Source organism: Salvelinus fontinalis, chromosome 15 (genome assembly GCF_029448725.1).
Source record: "Salvelinus fontinalis isolate EN_2023a chromosome 15, ASM2944872v1, whole genome shotgun sequence".
Taxonomy (NCBI): Eukaryota; Metazoa; Chordata; class Actinopteri; order Salmoniformes; family Salmonidae; genus Salvelinus; species Salvelinus fontinalis.
This window is the reverse complement of record NC_074679.1, coordinates 26471996-26489245: the sequence shown is the minus strand read 5'-3', so window position 1 is coordinate 26489245 and position 17250 is coordinate 26471996.

The following is a 17250-nucleotide window of genomic DNA, read 5'->3' as shown; positions in this document are numbered from 1 at the left end:
GCACATTTGGCAGCGAATACACCCTCGAGTCTTCTTGGGCATTACGCTACAAGCTTGGCACACCTGTGTTTGGGGACTTCCTCACATTCTTTTCTGCAGATCCTCTCAAGCTCTGTCAGGTTAAATGGGGAGCGTCGCTGCTCAGCTAGTTTCAGGTCTCTCCAGAGATGTGAGATCGGGTTCAAGTCCGGGCTCTGGCTGGGCCACTCAAGGACATTCAGAGACTTGACCCGGAGCCACTCCTGCGTTGTCTTGGCTCTGTGCTTTGGGTCGTTGTCCTGTTGGAAGGTGAACCTTTCATCTGACCAGATACTCTTGTTTCTCATGGTCTGAGAGTCTTTAAGTGCCTTTTGGCAAACTCCAAGTGTGCTGTCATATGCATTTTACTGAGGAGTGGCTTCTGTCTCGCCACTCTACCATAAAGGCCTGATTGATGGAGTGCTGCAGAGGTGGTTGTCCTTCTGGAAGGTTCTCCCATCTCCTCAGATGAACTCTGGAGCTCTGTTTGAGTGACCATCAGGTTCTTGGTCACCTCCCTGACCAAGGCCCTTCTCCCCCGATTGCTCAGTTTGGCTGCGCGGCCAGTTCTAGGAAGAGTCTTAGTGGTTCCAAGCTTCTTCCATTTAAGAATGATGAAGGCAACTCTTTTCTTGGGGACCTTTGATGCTGCAAAAATGTTTTGGTACCCTTCCCCAAATCTGTGCCTCGACACAATCCAGTCTCGAAGCTCTACGGACAATTCCTTCGACCTCATTGCTTGGTTTTTGCTCTGACATTCACTGTCAACTGTGGGACCTTCTATAGACTGGTGTGTGCCTTTCCAAATGATCTCCAATCAATTTGAATTTACCACAGGTGGACTCCAATCAAGTTGTGGAAACATCTCAAGGATGATCAATGGAAACAGGATGCACTTGAGCTCAATTTTGAGTCTCATAGCAAAGGGTCTAAATACTTATAAATAAGTATAAATAAGTTATTTCTGTTTTTTCCTTTTTTGTACATTTGCAGGTATTGACCGGATATACATCATCAGATATGTCATCAGAGAGCGCAACAGAACATTGTACTGTCTACACTCGGTTTGTTGTTTATATTAAAACATTTTCATTAAATCGTCTTTAATCCGAACTAAAGTTTTGTTCCTAAGGATTCCATGATGCGTTTAGCCTTTACGGCTGGGACTGCAAGTTTGTGTTCCTTTTTTTGCGTGGATTCCGCGGGTTCTAGCTGGCTGTACTACAGACACCTGTCGTCGTCATGGGAAAGACTCATTGATATCTTTTCGTAAAACAACTGGTTGCAGTAAAGAGCCAATCTGGATACTAAGGAGATCCTGAGGGAAATCGATAAGTACCAACAGCTTTACGCTATGGAGGAACAACATACTCCATCATGGAAAGATCCGACCACCTCACAAAATAACTTTATCCCGAAAAAAAAGAAGCTTTTTCTGCATACACGGACAATTGACTTACCATTGAGGTAGAGGGTAGTGCTCTGGCTGGAATCCAGGCAACACTGGAAACATTTGTGAGGAGTGTGAGCAGGGCTGAGGGGGAGTTTGGAGTTCAGCCAGAGTGAAATTCTCACGCTCCAAAGAGAAAACAAGACACTCACAGCCAAGGTAAAAATCCACGATTCCAACATGGATTGTCTACTCAGGGAAAACAGGGTGATGAAGGAGTCGCTACTAGACATACAAAGTTGTAGCATGTGTGAAAATATATTTTTTTCTGGGATTCCTGAGGACGCATCCAATAATCCAGAGGGCGCGTTCAGAGAATTCATGCAATCCGCCTTGAGACTTCCTATAGAGACTGTAAACAAGGTGGCTTTTCACCGAGTACACAGACTTGTAGCTCAGAGCGACAAGACCAAGGGTCCCCGACCAATCATCGCAAAATTTGAACACTACCAACAAAAGGAGCTGATCAATAGCAGGGGAAGGGACCAAACTCGATCTCAATGACCAATTTCCAAGGGAGAAAAACGAACGTCGTAAGAGACTGTATCCGGTACAAAGACAACAAAGGGAGAATGGTAAGCGTGTCTTTATCATTGTGGACAAACTGTTTATAGATGGACAGCTATTCCGAGACAGCTCCATAACACCGTGGCTGTACTAAATTCAACAGGGACTTCAGGTTACGAAAAAAAGAAGGTATGGGAACTGTAAAAATATCTGAACATTATGAAGTGGATATGAACACACACATACTCAATTAGATTCTTGCTTACACATACGGACTTATACATACACACACACACCTGATCTCGCTCTCTTCTCTCACTCTCTCTCTCTCTTTTCTACTCTACTCTCCCTCTCTCTCTTTTGTCGAGAACTGTTTTATAATTGAATGTGTTTATTGTTTATCTTTTTTATGTATTTGTCTACAAATTTATATATGTGTACAACAAGCAAGGGGAAGATATCAGAATAGGGGCATTGGTGAATAATAACATATTGTACGGAATACATTTATACTCTAGTGAAGCCGTCTCTAGAGTAATGCAAGGTCTCTTTCATGATCATGTGAAACGTCAATTGCTATGGAAATGCTGGGATGTGTTTTCAATTATGTTAAAGGTAATTATGATGCAACTATGATGGTGATACTATATGGATTACAATTATCATCATGAATATTAAGGCTATACACACTACATGTTACACACATAGACACTCAACCATGCAAATTGGCAGAGTTATTATTTATTTGGACATCACACATTATAGTCTTACTCTTATACAGACATCGTACACGCTCTCACTATATCACATCCAATATCATACACGTCAACCTACTCAGATTTGCTACACACATAATATCTTGTCTCAATTTTCTAAAATCTGTGGCATTGGCTCACAGGCAAGGGAATAAAACAAATATTGCTAGAACCTATTTCTTGAATTCTAAATATCAGACATTTGAAAGCTCTAGTTTTGACCTTCATAATACCTCTGATGGCAGTAACTTTACAAGCACTAATTATGGTAAATTTAGACTGAGAATAGTATCTAGTTATGGTAAGGGGGGAAATAAGTATAGCCAGTTATAATTGTAACGGTTTAGCAGATTATAAAAAAAAGAAGATCAGTCTTTACATGGCTAAAAGAAAAGGAATATAACATTTACTGTTTACAGGAAATTCACTCTACATCCTTAGATGAAGTTGCGTGGAAAAAGGAATGGGGTGGTGAAATAATTTTCTGTCATGGACAAAGGAACTCAAAGGGTGTGATGATATTAATTAACAAACATTTCGATCTGAATGTGCAAATAGTCAGGAATGATTCGCAAGGAAGGTGGATCCTTTTGAATATGAACGTGGATGAAAAAGAGATTTGGCTCATTAATCTATATGGTCCACACTTCTTCGAAAACATTTATACCAATTTATTGAACTTACAGGCAACAAATGATCTAATCATTATGGTAGGAGACTATAACACAGTGATAAGTATCTCAATGGACCGTAAAGGTAATCACTCTACAAACTATCATCACCGTGCCTTTAAGGAAATAACAAATAATATGGACACATTAGACATAGTGGATATTTGGAGCCTAAAAAACCCCGACCTAGTGAGATATACATGGAAGAGACTTAATCAAGCTAGTCGTCTTGACTACATTCTTGTCTCTTTCTCTCTTGCATGAAAGGTTAAAAAAGTTTTATTAGGAAACAGAATGCAATCGGATCATCATCTAATTGACATTCACATAACTCGTATAGATTTTCCACGTGGATGGGGATTTTGGAAATTTAATCAAAGTTTACTGGATGACAACTTATTTTTAACTAAGATAAAATTATTTATAACTGAATTTTTTCCAGTATAATATAGGTTCAGTAAATCCCCTTATTGTTTGGTATACCTTTAAATGTACCTTCAGGGGTCATTCAATTCAATATTCATCAATAATAAAAAAGCAGTTTCTGGCTAATGAGACAAGACTAACAAGGGAAATCCATTAACTAATAGTACAGGTAGATAGAAATAAAAACAATACTACAGAGATACAAAATAAGTTAGAGGAAAAACAAAAATAACTCGGAAGAACTTATTCAAGAACGATCTAATCTAATCTATTACAAAAATAAAGCAAACCGGATGGAATATGGAGAAAAATGGATGGATGGAATATGCACAAAATTCTTCCTGAATCTTCAATACAGGAACGCTAACGAAAATAATTTGCAGAAACTCGTTACTGAAGACTGAGTCCTCTATGATTCTCCAAATTATATTTTAAAAGAGGAAGCTAATCATTTTAGGCAGATGTTCTCTTTTCCGTTTCATCCTTTCCCACTGAATTAAGATTATGGTAAGGAATTCTTTCCAAATAATATAAAAAATGGAAAATGAACAAATGTACAGAAAGATCAGTGTGAAGGCCAAATTACAGAGGAAGAACTTTCTGAGGCTATTAAATCCTTTCAGTCTGGAAAAACCCCAGGGCTTGATGGTAGAGGTAGAGGTATATCAAGTATTTTTTGATATATTAAAAGCTCCATTGTTAGATTGTTTTAACTACTATAGAAATGGTAGTCTGTCAGGTACTCAGCAGGAAGGTCTGATTTCTCTATTATTAAAACAAGACCCAGATGGCAAATATGAAGACCCAGTCTATCTAAAAAACTGGAGGCCCCTTACACTTCAATGTTGTGATGCAAAAATACTAGCAGATTGCATAGCACTCAGAATTTAAAGGGTTTTTACCAGGTATTGTTCATCCTGATCAGACAGGTTTTTTACATGGACGATATATTGGAGATAATATTCGACAACTACTAGAAATAATAAAACATCATGAAACATATAAGAAGCCAGTAATGGTGTAACGGCTTTCATCCGAAGAGGAGGAGCAGGGATTGAACCAAAATGCAGCGTTGTGTGATGACATGATATTTATTTACAAAACGGAAAAACACGACAACACTTTAACAAACTACAAAACAATAAAACGATGTAGACAGACCTGGACGACGAACTTACATAAAACACGAAGAACGCAATAACAGGAAAACTGACTACATAAAACGAACAAACAAACAAACAAACAAACAAACAAAACCGAAAACAGTCCCGTGTGGCGTAACATACTGACACAGGAGACACCCACCCACAACAAACAGTGTGAAAACACCTACCTTAATATGACTCTCAATCAGAGGAAATGAAAACCACCTGCCTCTAATTGAGTGCCATATTAGGTCACCCTTAAACAAACATAGAAACAGAAAACATAGACTGCCCACCCAAACTCACGTCCTGACCAACTAACACATACAAAAACTAACAGAAACAGGTCAGGAACGTGACAAATGGTATTTATAGCGGATTTTGAAAAGGCATTTGATAAAGTAAGACTGGATTTTATTTATAAATGCCTGGATTTTTTCAATTTCGGTAATTCTCTTATAAAATGGGTAAAATATTGTATAGCAATCCCAGGTGTAAAATAGTAAATAACGGCTACTTCTCAGAGAGTTTTGAATTGTCAAGAGGAGTTAAACAAGGGTGTCCACTGTGACCATATCTATTCGTTATGGCCATCGAAATACTAGCTATTAAAATCAGATCCAATAACAACATTAGAGGATTAGAAATCAAAGGCTTAAACCAAAGGTGTCCACGATGACTTAAGTGTTATATTAAGTCCGCAAGCTATCTCCCTGCAATGTCTCATTGAAGATCTAGATAACTTTTCTGTACTCTCCGGACTAAAACCTAATTATGATAAGTGTACAATATTACATATTGGATCCTTAAAAAATACAACTTTTACATTACCCTGCAGTTTACCTATAAAATGGGCTGGTGGTGAAGTAGACATACTTGGTATTCATATCACAAAATATATAAATAAGCTCTCCATAATGAATTTCAATAGAAATCTTGTAAAAATAGACAAGATCCGGCAACCATGGAGAGGTAAATACCTGTATTTTTATGGAAAAATTGCCCTGATTAACCCCTTAGTCATATCTCAGTTTACTCACTTACATATGGCGCTGCGTACTCCTGATGTTTGGGTTTTCAAATCATATGAGCAAAAAATATTTTGCTTTATCTGGGACGCTAAATCAGACAAAATAAAACGTGCATATCTATATAATGAATATGAATTGGGTGGGTTGAGATTATTAAATATAAAAGCACTAAACCTCTCTCTAAAAGCTTCACTCATTCAAAAATTTTAACCCTAAATGGTTCTCAAGTAGATTACTAAGAAAAGCTCATCCATTGTTTAAAAATGACCTTTTTTGTCTTTGTGCAGATTGCCTTGTCTCCTTTTCGATTAATTGAAAATGATACTTTTTTCAAAGTATCTCTCCTTTTCAAACAAGCATTGCAGAGCTGGCTACAATTTCAATTTCATCCCCCTGAAAAGATAGAACAAATATTACAACAAATATTATGGCTGAACTCAAATGTGCTGGTTGATAAAATACCTGTATTTATGGGAAAGAAAAGGGCATTTTGTTCTTAAATTATATTGTAAATTAGAATGGTAGAGTTATGTCCTTCATGGAGTTATCAGAATTGTACGGAAAGGTCTGCTCAATCCAAGAGTACAACCAATTGATTACAGCATTACCCCAAATGTCACGTTCCTGACCTGTTTTCTCTTGTTTTTGTATGTGTTTAGTTGGTCAGGGCGTGAGTTGGGGTGGGCATTCTATGTTTTGTGTTTCTATGTTTAGGTCAGTGGTAATTAGCCTTATATGGTTCTCAATCAGGGACAGGTGTTTGACGTTTCCTCTGATTGAGAACCATATAAAGGTAGGCTGTTCACACTGTTTGTTTGTGGGTGGTTGTCTTCCGTGTTTGTGTCTGTGCACCACACGGGACTGTTTTGTTTTAGGTAGTCTGTTCCTGTTTCATGCGTTCTTCGTGTTTATGTAAGTTCTTGTTCAGGTCAGTCTACGTCGTTTGTTATTTTGTAGTTTGTTTAAGTGTTTTCGTCTTTACTTTAATAAACTTCATTATGTCCACATTCCACGCTGCGCTTTGGTCCAATCCCTACTCCTCCTTTTCGGACAAAGAGGAGGAGAACGACCGTTACACCAAAAATGGAGGAGGCAGGTGGCAGCGGGAGGAGGTAGGGAACTGGTCTGTCTGCCTAACATAAAGGATCAAAACTGGCGGAGGAATAATTAAAGCATAAATATGAAAGTATTCCAGTTTCATTTGAGCACCAGGCTGTTGACAACTGTGCCATACAGATTGGAAAATAGTTGAAGAGATTTTTGATGTACCGATTCCATGGTACAGTGTGAATGAGTTGATATATAAAACAACGCAAGATTCAAGACTTTGTGCTTTTCAGCTAAACTTATTATATAGAATTCTTGCCACCAACAAAATGTTGAATATTTTGTGCGTGAAATCATTGAAGCTCTGCAGATTCTGTTGTGAGGATACAGAATCAATAGACTATTTATTTTGGTATTGCCCTCAGGTAGCCTGTTTCTGGTCTCAGGTTCAGGTTCAGGAATGTCTGAAAATGCATAGTATTGATCTAAAATCTACCCTAGAAATAGTACTGTTAGGAGATCTGGAGAGACCGGGTCAGTCAATTACTAATATACTAATACTCTTAGTAAAAGTATTTATCTTCAACTCGCTATCTGTGGATTCTATTTGATTAGATAGATTGAAATTGTACGTTAAACATCACAGCAGAGTTGAAAGATATGTGTTGCGTAGAAACCCGAAGTGGGTGTCCAGCAGAGATAGATGGAATGGGCTGAGGGAAGCCGGTATGTGGAATTGGAGACAAGTGGGAGTGGAGTTGCTGTGTGGGAGATAGAATGATGGTCAAAGATAAAAGTAATATATATATTTTTTTTAAAGTCTAAATAAAACATAATAAAAGTACAGTGTTTTTACAACTAATGCCGGTTTGCCTGAGTCTGATGCCGTTCAGGTGTTTGTACACATGCATATACACACACTCTCATTCAAATAAACACATACAAGAACACACACATACATGTAATTGTGCCAGACATGCACACAAACATATACAGTTGGTATTGCTGTTATGATTTTAGTTGTTCTTGATGTCCTTTGTTTTACATTTTTGCTGTTTGCTGTTTTCTTCTGTCTTTACCTTTTTCTCTTTAGTTCATTCTCGTGGTTGTTGGTGCATTGGGGGGTTCTTGGAGGTGGGGAATGGAATTAATTGTATTTTTTTTTTTTTTTATCTTCCTCGGGGGGACTGGGAGGGGTCTCGAATGGTTGAGGGACAGCTATTGGGGAACTGTGGGGGATCTTGGAGGGTTCGGGTTCACGTTTTTTGGCCTGGTGGTATATCGCTCAACATGCTCTTGAGGAGGGCATTGATCCTGGATGCTTCTGTGTGTCGCGCTGAATGGGAATCTGTTGGATGACTGGTATGATGTAGTTGTTGAGCGGCTTCACTGAAAGTATATTGTATGTTTCGAATATTCAATAAAAATAAAAAAATAAAAAAAAAAGTTATGTTTTTTCATTTTTTATACATTTGCAAAAAATTCTAAAAACCTGTTTTAACTCTTTCATTTGGGGTATTGTGTAGATTGATAGGGAAAATTTTGAATGTAATACATTTTAGAATAAGGCTTTAATGTAACAAAATGTGGAAAAAGTCAAGGGGTCTGAATACTTTCCGAATGCACTGTATCCACATCTAAACCTTTGTAATACTTTGAATCTTAATATCCACTCTGGTTTATGTTTGCTGGATCAAAAATAATAATCTCACAGGGATAAACAAAATGAAGTTGGCGTCCTGAATTTTAAAACTAGGCAAAGAAGTTAATGGGTAAAAGTTTCATAATTTCATTTGAACATCTGCTGTAGAAATGAGACTTACCATTAGCTGTTTGAGAGGATATTTGTCTGTCAGAAACATTATACAGCTTTGTTGAGTTATCCTTACAGTTTAGAGGGACAAAATGTGTAATGCCTCGTTGTGGATCCTCGGAATCCTGACAGTATAGCAAATAGTGAACTGGACCCTTAGCCACAATACATAAACTCACAAATTCTATTACTTGGGCCAAGAAATATGCAGAGTGAAGATTATTCATCTAAGTGCAAAACTATTTAATCCTCTGAAAATGGAATGGATGCCTACGAGGGATCAGATTTGTTGATGAGCAAGCTGTTTATATTAGTTATGAGGAGGTAATTCAACATATTTCTTCTGATGGACAGATCAAACTCTTTAAACTAAGATAAGAGGTTTTATGTAAAATAGTCTTCTTAATACAACATTAAGAGTGATTGTCTTGGTCAAATAATGCATAAAGTATAAGAAGAAAGTTGAGTAAATCTATGAGATGAGGCAGCTGAAGCTCATAAGCCATGTTACTAACGGCAGATTAGGGTCAATTGAAGATGTAACACCAACATCATTTCCTATGGCAACAGCTCTGCACATAGCAGCTCAGAGCAGTGGCAAATGAAAGTGATCATCGCAAGATCATTATACATGTCAATAACCCATTTCCAGTCCACCTTCTCATTCCATCAGTCTGTTAATTTCGGAGGTAAACTGCACTGCAAGTAGAGGACTAAAAACTCTGGATCCCGGTTCATCACAAGAGCAATTCAGACCTTACTATCTGTCTATCACTGCCTTTATAGTCAGCAGCTGATGCCAAATCAGCAATTGATCTCTTAATAGTGGTTACATTACTGCGACCTCCATTTAGGGGTACTTTAGAAAGTCCTTTTATGGTAGTCATAGTGAATTTAATTAATAAACGAACATAAACTTTATAGAAACATTGCAATATATGTGCATTATATTTTTCAATAGATGCAGTTGCTTGTAAATTTACTTAACGTGACAGCAGTCGTACAAATGTAATGTTGTTCTGCCACCTGTTGGCCACTCCAGGGAATGCATCTAAAGCAGTGTTTCACTGCTGGTGAGATGATGGGTTCTGAGGACTAGAGTTTTTATACTCTTATAGTTACTACAGTTAACTCCCAAAATCAAGGAAACACTTGAGTAAATGAGGAATACAAAGTATATTGAAAGCAGGTCCTTCCATACAGGTGGGGTTCATTAGCTAATTTAGCAATTAACATCCGGTTTGGAGCGAGCGGTCGCATTTGCATTCGCTCTGCAGGTAGTATAACTTTTCATTTCATTTTCATTACATTTCATTACATTTCATTATAGTACAACGGTTTAATTTGTCTAACCTTAGCAATTTCTTCTTAGCTAGCTACTTAGCCGTCTGTGTATAAAAGATAATTGCGTAATTATCGTATTCCGTCGTCTATCGTAGTCCACACTTATCTGCCCAGCAGCTAGCAAACGTCCACCGAATAGTAGTATAAACTTTTCATTACATTTCATTATAGTACAACGGTCTGATTTTCATTTTCACTACAGTACAACGGTTTGATTTGTTTGATCTTAGCTAGCTACATAGCCGTCTTTGCATCAAACATAATTGTGTAGTTATTGAGGTTCGCCAGCCAGCTATTTTCGCCCTAACGTAACGCAACGTAGCAAACACTGCTAGCTAGCCAGCTTGCCACCGAATAGCAGCATTGTAGAAACGAGTGCATTACAACGGAACGACTTGATCAGTGTAGTGTTGGCTGACTACACAGTTGTCTTTGCTATCTTTGATTTGTATTTGTTCGATCTTAGCTAGCTACTTAGCTGGCTCCATAGCCGTCTTTGTATCGGTGATACTTGTGTAGTTATCAAGGTTCGCTGAGGTTCGCTAGCCAGGTATTCTCGCCCTAACGTAACGTAACGTAGTCAACCCTGCTAACTAGCCAGCTAGCCACCGATTAGCAGCACGGTAGAAACGATTACATTACAACGGAACGACTTGACTTGTGTAGTGTTAGCTAGCTACATAGTTTTCTTTGCTATCTTTTTATCTAAGATAATTGTGTAGCTTTGAGTAATTATCGGTTAGCTAGCCAGCTATTTTTCGCCTGCCGCGCTGCCGTCCTCCTACCTAGCCAACACTGCTAGCTAGCCAACTTCTACCGAATAGCAGCACTGTAGAAACTTACACTACAACGGGACGACTTGATTAGCGTAGTGTTAGCTAGTTGTCTTTGCTGTCCTTGTATCCATGATAATTGTGTAGTTTAGAGAAATTTAGTGAAATTGTCGAGGTTACCTAGCCAGCTTCACTTTCAACAACGTAGCCACTGCTAGCCAGGCTACTTCACCAGCCAGCAGTACTATATCATTTTAGTCAATAAGATCTTGTATTTTATTTTTATCTTTTTGCAACGTAAGCTTAACTTTCTGAACATTCGAGACGTGTAGCCCACTTGTCATTCTAATCTCCATTGCATTAGCGTAGCCTCTTCTGTAGCCTGTCAACCATGTGTCTGTCTATCCCTGTTCTCTCCTCTCTGCACAGACCATACAAACGCTTCACACCGCGTGGCCGCGCCCACCCTAACCTGGTGGTCCCAGCCCGCACGACCCACGTGGAGTTCCAGGTCTCCGGTGGCCTCTGGAACTGCCGATCTGCGGCCAACAAGGCAGAGCTCATCTCAGCCTATGCGTCCCTCCAGTCCCTCGACTTCCTGGCACTGACGGAAACATGGCTCACCACAGATAACACTGCTACTCCTACTGCTCTCTCTTCGTCTGCCCATGTGTTCTCGCACACCCCGAGACCTTCTGGTCAGCGGGGTGGTGGCACCGGGATCCTCATCTCTCCCAAGTGGTCATTCTCTCTTTCTCCCCTTACCCATCTGTCTATCGCCTCCTTTGAATTCCATGCTGTCACAGTTACCAGCCCTTTCAAGCTTAACATCCTTATCATTTATCGCCCTCCAGGTTCCCTTGGAGAGTTCATCAATGAGCTTGATGCCTTGATAAGCTCCTTTCCTGAGGACGGCTCACCTCTCACAGTTCTGGGTGACTTTAACCTCCCCATGTCTACCTTTGACTCATTCCTCTCTGCCTCCTTCTTCCCACTCCTCTCCTCTTTTGACCTCACCCTCTCACCTTCCCCCCCTACTCACAAGGCTGGCAATACGCTTGACCTCATCTTTACTAGATGCTGTTCTTCCACTAACCTCATTGCAACTCCCCTCCAAGTCTCCGACCACTACCTTGTATCCTTTTCCCTCTCGCTCTCATCCAACACTTCCCACACTGCCCCTACTCGGATGGTATCGCGCCGTCCCAACCTCCGCTCTCTCTCCCCCGCTACTCTCTCCTCTTCCATCCTATCATCTCTTCCCTCTGCCCAAACCTTCTCCAACCTATCTCCTGATTCTGCCTCCTCAACCCTCCTCTCCTCCCTTTCTGCATCCTTTGACTCTCTATGTCCCCTATCCTCCAGGCCGGCTCGGTCCTCCCCTCCCGCTCCGTGGCTCGACGACTCATTGCGAGCTCACAGAACAGGGCTCCGGGCAGCCGAGCGGAAATGGAGGAAAACTCGCCTCCCTGCGGACCTGGCATCCTTTCACTCCCTCCTCTCTACATTTTCCTCTTCTGTCTCTGCGGCTAAAGCCACTTTCTACCACTCTAAATTCCAAGCATCTGCCTCTAACCCTAGGAAGCTCTTTGCCACCTTCTCCTCCCTCCTGAATCCTCCTCCCCCTCCCCCCCCCTCCTCCCTCTCTGCAGACGACTTCGTCAACCATTTTGAAAAGAAGGTCGACGACATCCGATCCTCGTTTGCTAAGTCAAACGACACCGCTGGTTCTGCTCACACTGCCCAACCCTGTGCTTTGACCTCTTTCTCCCCTCTCTCTCCAGATGAAATCTCGCGTCTTGTGACGGCCGGCCGCCCAACAACCTGCCCGCTTGACCCTATCCCCTCCTCTCTCCTCCAGACCATTTCCGGAGACCTTCTACCTTACCTCACCTCGCTCATCAACTCATCCTTGACCGCTGGCTACGTCCCTTCCGTCTTCAAGAGAGCGAGAGTTGCACCCCTTCTGAAAAAACCTACACTCGATCCCTCCGATGTCAACAACTACAGACCAGTATCCCTTCTTTCTTTTCTCTCCAAAACTCTTGAACGTGCCGTCCTTGGCCAGCTCTCCTGCTATCTCTCTCAGAATGACCTTCTTGATCCAAATCAGTCAGGTTTCAAGACTAGTCACTCAACTGAGACTGCTCTTCTCTGTATCACGGAGGCGCTCCGCACTGCTAAAGCTAACTCTCTCTCCTCTGCTCTCATCCTTCTAGACCTATCGGCTGCCTTCGATACTGTGAACCATCAGATCCTCCTCTCCACCCTCTCCGAGTTGGGCATCTCCGGCGCGGCCCACGCTTGGATTGCGTCCTACCTGACAGGTCGCTCCTACCAGGTGGCGTGGCGAGAATCTGTCTCCTCACCACGCGCTCTCACCACTGGTGTCCCCCAGGGCTCTGTTCTAGGCCCTCTCCTATTCTCGCTATACACCAAGTCACTTGGCTCTGTCATAACCTCACATGGTCTCTCCTATCATTGCTATGCAGACGACACACAATTAATCTTCTCCTTTCCCCCTTCTGATGACCAGGTGGCGAATCGCATCTCTGCATGTCTGGCAGACATATCAGTGTGGATGACGGATCACCACCTCAAGCTGAACCTCGGCAAGACGGAGCTGCTCTTCCTCCCGGGGAAGGACTGTCCGTTCCATGATCTCGCCATCACGGTTGACAACTCCATTGTGTCCTCCTCCCAGAGCGCTAAGAACCTTGGCGTGATCCTGGACAACACCCTGTCGTTCTCCACCAACATCAAGGCGGTGGCCCGTTCCTGTAGGTTCATGCTCTACAACATCCGCAGAGTACGACCCTGCCTCACACAGGAAGCGGCGCAGGTCCTAATCCAGGCACTTGTCATCTCCCGTCTGGATTACTGCAACTCGCTGTTGGCTGGGCTCCCTGCCTGTGCCATTAAACCCCTACAACTCATCCAGAACGCCGCAGCCCGGCTGGTGTTCAACCTTCCCAAGTTCTCTCACGTCACCCCGCTCCTCCGCTCTCTCCACTGGCTTCCAGTTGAAGCTCGCATCCGCTACAAGACCATGGTGCTTGCCTACGGAGCTGTGAGGGGAACGGCACCTCAGTACCTTCAGGCTCTGATCAGGCCCTACACCCAAACAAGGGCACTGCGTTCATCCACCTCTGGCCTGCTCGCCTCCCTACCACTGAGGAAGTACAGTTCCCGCTCAGCCCAGTCAAAACTGTTCGCTGCTCTGGCACCCCAATGGTGGAACAAACTCCCTCACGACGCCAGGACAGCGGAGTCAATCACCACCTTCCGGAGACACCTGAAACCCCACCTCTTCAAGGAATACCTAGGATAAAGCAATCCTTCTGCCCCCCCCCCCCCCCCCCCCCCCCCCCTTAAAAGATCTAGATGCACTATTGTAAAGTGGCTGTTCCACTGGATGTCATAAGGTGAATGCACCAATTTGTAAGTCGCTCTGGATAAGAGCGTCTGCTAAATGACTTAAATGTAATGTAAATGTTAAATGTAAACATCCCATCATGCTTTTGGGCTCCCGAGTAGCGCAGCGGTCTAAGGCACTGCATCTCAGTGCAGTCCCATAGGGCTGCACACAATTGTCTCAGCATTGTCCAGGTTTGGCCGGTGTAGGCCGTCATTGTAAATAAGAATTCGTCATTAACTGACTTGCCTAGTTAAATATAGGTTAAATACACACTGCTCAAGAAAATAAAGGGAACACTAAAATAACACATCTTAGATCTGACTGAATGAAACATTCTTATTAAATACTTTTTTCTTTACATAGTTGAATGTGCTGACTACAAAATCACACAAAAATTATCAATGTAAATAAAATTTATCAACCCATGGAGATCTGGATTTGGAGTCACACTCAAAATTAAAGTGGAACACCACACTACAGGCTGATCCAACTGATGTAATGTCCTTAAAACAAGTCAAAATGAGGCTCAGTAGTGTGTGTGGCCTCCACGTGCCTGTATGACCTCCCTACAATGCCTGGGCATGCTCCTGATGAGGTGGCGGATGGTCTCCTGAGGGATCTCCTCCCAGACCTGGACTAAAGCATCCGCCAACTCCTGGACAGTCTGTGGTGCAACGTGGTGTTGGTGGATGGAGCGAGACATGTTGTCCCAGATGTGCTCAATTGGATTCAGGTCTGGGGAACGGGCGGGCCAGTCCATAGCATCAATGCCTTCCTCTTGCAGGAACTGCTGACACACTCCAGCCACATGAGGTCTAGCATTGTCTTGCATTAGAAAGAACCTAGGGCCAACCGCACCAGCATATGGTCTCACAAGGGGTCTGAGGATCTCATCTCGGTACCTAATGGCGAGCACATGGAGGGCTGTGCGGCCCCCCAAAGAAATGCCACCACACACCATGACTGACCCACTGCCAAACCGGTCATGCTGGAGGATGTTGCAGGCAGCAGAACGTTCTCCACGGCGTCTCCAGACTCTGTCACGTCTGTCACATGTGCGTGTGAACTTGCTTTCATCTGTGACGAGCACAGGGCGCCAGTGGCGAATTTGCCAATCTTGGTGTTCTCTGGCAAATGCCAAACGTCCTGCACGGTATTGGGCTGTAAGCACAACCCCCACCTGTGGACGTCGGGCCCTCATACCACCCTCATGGAGTCTGTTTCTGACCGTTTGAGCAGACACATGCATATTTGTGGCCTGCTGGAGGTCATTTTGCAGGGCTCTGGCAGTGCTCCTCCTTGCACAAAGGCGGAGGTAGCGGTCCTGCTGCTGAGTTGTTGCCCTCCTACGGCCTCCTCCACGTCTCCTGATGTACTGGCCTGTCTCCTGGTAGCGCCTCCATGCTCTGGACACTACGCTGACAGACACAGCAAACCTTCTTGCCACAGCTCGCATTGATGTGCCATCCTGGATGAGCTGCACTACCTGAGCCACTTGTGTGGGTTGTAGACTCCGTCTCATGCTACCACTAGAGTGCCAGCATTCAAAAGTGACCAAAACATCAGCCAGGAAGCATAGGAACTGAGAAGTGGTCTGTGGTCACCACCTGCAGAACCACTCCTTTATTGGGGGTGTCTTGCTAATTGCCTATAATTTCCACCTTTTTGTCTATTCCATTTGCACAACAGCATGTGAAATTTATTGTCAATCAGTGTTGCTTCCTAAGTGGACAGTTTGATTTCACAGAAGTGTGATTGACTTGGAGTTACATTGTGTTGTTTAAGTGTTCCCTTTATTTATTTGAGCAGTGTATTTTTTTAATGTAGGGTCATTTATAAAAATGCCCAGTTGACCATTATTTTGTCTACCATGGCCAGACGAAATCTCAGTGACTTTGATAGAGGGGTCTCAAAGGAGCATAGGGGGTTTAATGGGTGTGTGTGTGTGGGAGTTTGTGTGCTTGTGTGTTTCTCAGTCACCAGATCTCATCCCAATTGAACACTGGGATGAGATCTGGTGACAGCGTTTTCCACCACCATCAACAAAACACCAAAATATGGAACTTCTCATAAAATAATGGTGTCGCATCCCTCTAATATAGTTCCAGACACTTGTAGAATCTATGCCAAGGTGCATTGGAGCTGTTCTGGCTGTTCGTGGTGCCCAACGCCCTATTAAGACACTTTATGTTGGTGTTTCCTTTGTTTTAGCAGTTGCCTGTATATGTATGTCTGTCTATGGTCAATATGCTCCAGAGGGAGCAGAAGAATAAAGTCGAGCTAGACATTCAACCTCATGCATCAACCCTAACCCTAGGCCTAACCTCATGCATCAACCCTAACCCTAGGCCTAACCTCATACATCAACCCTAACCCTAGGCCTAACCTCATGCATACTTTGAGTTAGATAGGAATCTTACCTACTAGCTTGCTGTTCTTTGTTTGCTTGTTGTTTTCAACACTGTTGAGATTAACCACAAAAATAATATGGAGAAATGTGGTGCTGGCTTCTTCTATTATTGTTCTCCTCATACCTTGTCATGCTGTCCATCAGGGGGAATATACTGTAGCAGGAGAAAATGGACCATAGAAAGGAAAGGAGGGCTTGAATATGTGGCATTCACCACTAGATGGTCATCTTGAATATGTGACATTCACCACTAGATGGTCATCTTGAATATGTGGCATTCACCACAGGATGGTTATCTTGAATATTTGGCATTCACCACAGGATGGTTATCTTGAATATGTGGCATTCACCACAGGATGGTTATCTTGAATATGTGGCATTCACCACAGGATGGTTATCTTGAATATGTGGCATTCACCACAGGATGGTTATCTTGAATATG